The sequence below is a fragment of the Fukomys damarensis genome, unplaced genomic scaffold, assembly GCF_012274545.1.
Source record: "Fukomys damarensis isolate Sample0158 unplaced genomic scaffold, DMR_v1.0_HiC HiC_scaffold_39, whole genome shotgun sequence".
Lineage (NCBI taxonomy): Eukaryota > Metazoa > Chordata > Mammalia > Rodentia > Bathyergidae > Fukomys > Fukomys damarensis.
The window spans coordinates 110,819,789-110,825,112 of NW_022900951.1; the positions used below are offsets into that span (position 1 = coordinate 110,819,789).

General features: G+C 47.3%; 1 pseudogene; it reads left to right on the forward strand.

The window, feature by feature from the left end:
- Window positions 1-340: 340 nt before the first annotated feature.
- Window positions 341-2,218, forward strand: LOC104855455 (annotated as a pseudogene).
- Window positions 2,219-5,324: the final 3,106 nt, after the last annotated feature.

Sequence of the window (5,324 nt, forward strand, 5' to 3'; positions counted from 1 at the left end):
TTTTTTTTTTTTTTTTTTTTGGTTTTTGAAGAAAGAGTCCCACCATGTAGTTCAGGATAGCCTTAAACTTGCTATGTAGCCTAAACTAGCCTCAAACTTGTGCTTCTCCTGTCTCAGCCTCTTGAGTGCTGAGATTATAGGCATGTGCCAGTCACCATGCCTGGTTCTCCTTAAACATTTCGTAAAAATTTAGATTAGCACAGAACAATTGCACCTGATCATGAGGCCTAGTGTGATATTTGGATATATGCACAAAATGATTGAGGATAATTAGCATTTCTATATTCTTATTACTTTGTATTTGGAGCCTTCCAGTGATTCATAAACTATATAAACCTTTATGTGGAACTATGGTTACTCCACTGTGCTGTACTTGGTAAGAGAAAAAGGAGATGTGGCAATTATGGTAGTGCCTAGATTTTGTTTCGCAGTTTTACTAGTCTCTGAAATTCAAAAGTGCAGAAAAATTGTAATGGCATTGAATGCCATAGTAAAGAGTTGAATTTGGTGGACAATGATGAGAATCCCCAAAAGTTGTGAGCAGGAGAGCAAGCTTTCTTCAGGAAAGTTACCCTGGTAGTCTGTGGATAGCTTGGAGCAGAGAGTGAATGAAAGGGAGCAGGCTAATGAGAACTTAACTGTGCAGTCTGTGGAAAAGGAAAGAGAGTTTGGATTGGTTTTTGACAAGGAGCCCAAAAAGAAAAGAAAACGGCTATGAGAGAGTATAGAGGTAAAACCTAAAAGCAGCAAAAAAAGAAACTGTTAAAAATGACTTTTTTTCCACAAGTGTACAAAGGAAGCCCCCTGCCTGTAGAATCTCCTTCTTTGCACTAACTTGGCTGTGGAGGAATCTGTCCCCTCAGACATCAACAAGCTGGTGGACAGAGGGGCTGAACCCCATTTTGGAAGCCTCCCCAAGGCACTGACAAAGAACTAGCACCCTCTGGCCATGAACCACCTGGACTCCAGCAGAAACCCGTCCTCCACCATGTCCTCTATGCCCTTTTCACCAGTGCCCTTCCCAACATCATCCAATCCATCTAGTGCCACCACACTCCCCAAACCCTCACCTGGCCTGCAGGACTGCAGGTTCAGCTCCCCAGACATTTCAGCCTTCCCACAGGCAGCCTCGCTCCCTGACGCCACTGACAGTATCCATCTGTTGACCAGCCAAAAGCCTAGGTGTTGGAGGCTCACGAAGTGGAGGCCAAGGAGCCAGAGGCTGGCAAGTCAGAGGTAAAAGATGACGAGTATGAGGTGGACAACCTTCCAAGCTCCTGCTGGCCCTGGAGGGGCCCATCTCCCACAAAGCCAGCCAGAACGGTATGTACGTGCAGCAGTGGGACTTCGCTTTTGCACAGGTAGAGCTGGGCCAGCTCATTGGGCAGGGCCCCTGGGGCCAGATGCACTGTGGCCACAACCAGGACCACCTGAAGCTGTTCAAAAAGGAGGCCATGAACTACCAGTGGACACAGCACATGAGCATGGTGCTTTTCGTGAGTACCTGAATGAACCCTCCTCACCTGGCCATCATCACCAGCTTCTGCAAGGCAGGGACATTGCACTCATTTGTGGGGGACCCCAAGACATCATTGGACATCAAACAAGATGAGGCAACTCTCTCAGGAGATCATCAAGGGCATGGGCTATCTGCATGCCGAGGGCATTGTACACAAAGATCTCAAATCCAAGATTGTGTTTTATGACAATGGCAAAGTGGGCATCCCAGACTTTAGGCTGTTTGGGATCTTGGATGGTGGTCTGAGAGGGATGGTGTGAGAACCAGCTGAAGCTGGCTCCTGAGATTGTGCGTGAGATGACCCCTCGGAAGGACAAGGACGCGCTGCCCTCCAAAGCTGCAGACATCTATGCATTTGGGACTGTGTGGTTCAAGCTAAAAGCAAGAGACTGGTCCTTTGAGCACCAGCCTGCAGAGACCTCGATCTGGCAGATGAGAGGCAGGGAAGGAATGAAGCAGGTCCTGGGCTCCATCAGCCTGGGGAAGGAAGTCAGCGAGATCCTGTCTGCCTGCTGGGCTTTCAACTTGCAGGACAGAACCTGCTTCAGCCCACTGGTGGACATGCTGGAGAAGGTGCCCAAGCTGAACCGGTGGCTCTCACACCCTGGGCACTCCTGGAAGTCAGCTGACATTAACAGCAGCAAAATTATACCCTTCTTTGAGAGGTTCGGCCTTAGTGCCCTAGAGTCCAGTAGCTGAAAGAGGTAGCCAGCTGTGCAGTTGTTCTCCTGCCTGTTTGTGTTTTAAATGTGTTTTTAAAACACACAAACAGCCATCACAGCAATAACAAAAATGAAAAATCACTCCACCTGTCCAACAGTGCAAACCAGGAGGGCAAGTCTCCATTCTGACTGTTTGTCACAAAGACATGTGGGTCCCCGGAGCAGGAACTGCATCTGCCTCTTATTAAGACCCTAACAACAAACCAGACTGGTCTGAACCTACAGCAAATGTTTACATGTATGTTTCTGCCAAGCAAATTCGATATTTTATAATAGGTAATGATATGGTCTATGCATAAGGGCGCTGGCATCTGAGGATGGAAGAAGTGGCTGTCCCCTTGGAAAATTTTTTAGTACTGGGGAGACCAGTGCTTGGCCAGAAGGAAGAAAAATGTGGTTAAGGCTGGGTTAAGGGTAGGGTGGAAGAGGTGGGAAGCACAAGGTTTGGCCTGACCTCTGCTTTGGGCAGGTCACTTCCCTGTCTTTCAGATAAAATCCTGCCTAGGAACTGAGGCAAATTACATGGGACAAGAAGTCCTGGAGACCTTGGCCTCACCTTCCAACCCCTCTAATCCAATGGAAAGTAGAGGCAGAATCCAAGTGATATCTGGACAGATCTAGTGGTTCCTAGCTAGGGTTTCTGTAGCCACGTGAGGAGACATCCTTCAGCTACTGTTTCTTGTGTGAAGAAGCCCTGGGGAAGACCCTGGGAGCCAGGGCCTTTGCCCAACATTAGATCCCACAGCTGAGGGTACCATAGGGCTTAATTAATGAAAACAGAAATGGTAGCGAGAAAGAGCGGGGGAGAAGTGGCTAGTAAGTACCTGAGTCCCTGTCCTGGCCACAGAGTGATCCTGGCACTTTAGAAACCCATTGTTATTCATGGTAGAAGGTTCTAGAACTGCCCACCTCTTCCACGTCCCCATCCTAGTGAAACCTTTTTGCCCCTTCCTGATCCCTTAGTCCAAGGTCTAAGGTCAGCCGAGGCCATGAGACTGTTCCACCCTGTCTCCTCACCTCACGAGCCCTGTCCGCAGAGCCTGTCCCAGCAGTACTAGGCCTTCTGCTTGTGTCAAATGAGGAGGAGGAGCTGGATCTGATGTGACAGCATCCCAACTGGCCTTGTCAGAAACCATCACCTACAGAGAAAGTTCCTAGTGGCAGAGAAGCCCACCAGTGGAGGTTAGTCTGCAGGAGGCTCCACAACCAGAAAGGAAAAGAGCAATGGGAGTGAATGTGATTTGATCTTGGCTCTCTGCTCTGAGCTCAGAAGCGGGTGGCCGTGTGGCTGCCACCCCTTCCAGTGAGATCCACCTGGCAAAGTCCCAGTCCTCAGTGCCTTTCATAGCATCAGAGTCTGGTCCTCAAGTCACATAAAATGAGCCACTGAGGAGAAGCTGTGGAGCTGCATCTCTACTCTCCATGTCAGGCACCCTTGCTCCCCTTGGGTCAGGGGCTTTGAAATCTTTCCAGTCAGTATGGGGAAAACAAAGAGGAGCTGTAAACCATTTGGGTCCAGCTCTGTGTTGGTGACTTCTGTTCTATGACAGGACTGTTATCTTATCCCCATGATCCCTTTGGTCTCCCATTTCACCTCTGCAGAGTGACCTCCCCAACCCAGAGCCCCGGGATATGTGGCCATTGCCTCTGTAGCTGTCACATCTCCACCTCTTTGCAGAGGTGGCAGCTCTCATGTGACTCCAGCCTTTCACCTTCCTGTTATGACAATGGCTTTCCCTGCCAGATGGACACAGCTGAACAAATTGGGCTCACCTCCCCACCCTCAGATCCAGGCCACAGTGGGAATCACAGAGCCCAAAGAAAGTCAGTGTGGGTTTGGCTGTGTCTTCTGAGTGCCACCGTTCAGGAAGTTCCCACCGAGCCCCTGCCGTGTACTTGGTCTTGTGCAAGTGCTGGGGACCCAGATACAGGGGCAGCCACAGTCCTCACCTTGAGAAATGATGGTTGTGCTGAGGGCCTGCATTAAGCATAACACGCAAACATTAAAAGGAAAAGATGACTTCTTGAGAGTTATAAAACACAAATGGAATTGAGGTCACCTGGATAGGCAAGGGTGGAAGCTGAGGATGCAGGATCCATTTCCAAGGGGCAGCAGCCACTTGGTTTCAGTCCATTGCTGCACATGAAAGCATAGCTGAGTGTCGCAGAAACATGCGCATTTCCAAAAGAAGCTAGAAATGTGAAGTCTCGATTTTTAATGTGAAATCCCTCAGTGGGCAGAATGAATTTAAAACTTTTTCCAGTGCAGAGGATTGAACTCAGAGCCACTCACACATGACACAAGCACTGTACCATTGAGCAATTTTTATTTTGGGACAATTTGTATTTTCTCACTAAGTTGCCCAGGCTGGCCTCAAACTTGTGATCCTCCTGTCTCAGTCTCCTGAAGAGCTGGGATTATGGGCATGTGGCGCTACGCCTAGGTTCGAAAGCATTTTGAACACCATGTTCAAATTATGTCGGTGAAAGATCTCAGTTCTGTTGACCCCTGCTGTTAGTTATCCCTCTTGTTCATGTAAAAAGTTTGAGAGTTGAGGGGAATTTGTATTTGCACACTGTAGCTCCAATCAGAAATCCAAAATCACTTACAGGTTGATGGTAGAAATGATATATTTCCAAGGTCACAATAAATTATTCTTATTCTTAGTAATATGATAAGAGGTAGAGTAGAATGCTTAAGAATTCCTTACCTTACATGGAGATTTATTAAGGCTTAGCAGTCTCTCTCTCTCTCTCTCGCTTCTATCTCTGTTGTGATTTCTACTTCAGCACAGCTCTCAACTCAGAGAAGTGACATATTCATGGCTTTTCTGTTTAAATATTAGCAATCTTATTTCTGTAAGAAATTTGAAATGAGTTTTATATAGCAAGTGTTACCTTTTCTTCTTAGTGATAATGCTAAGAATCAGAACAAACAATGTGATGTTTATGAACTGACATGATCTGATTAAAAAAATGCTTATAGCAGCGGCCTCTTTAATCAAAATGTGTACTTACTGATCTTAACCAGTTGTTTTCAAGTTTGAATGTGCATACCGAGAGGAGGGCTTGTTAAAATTCAG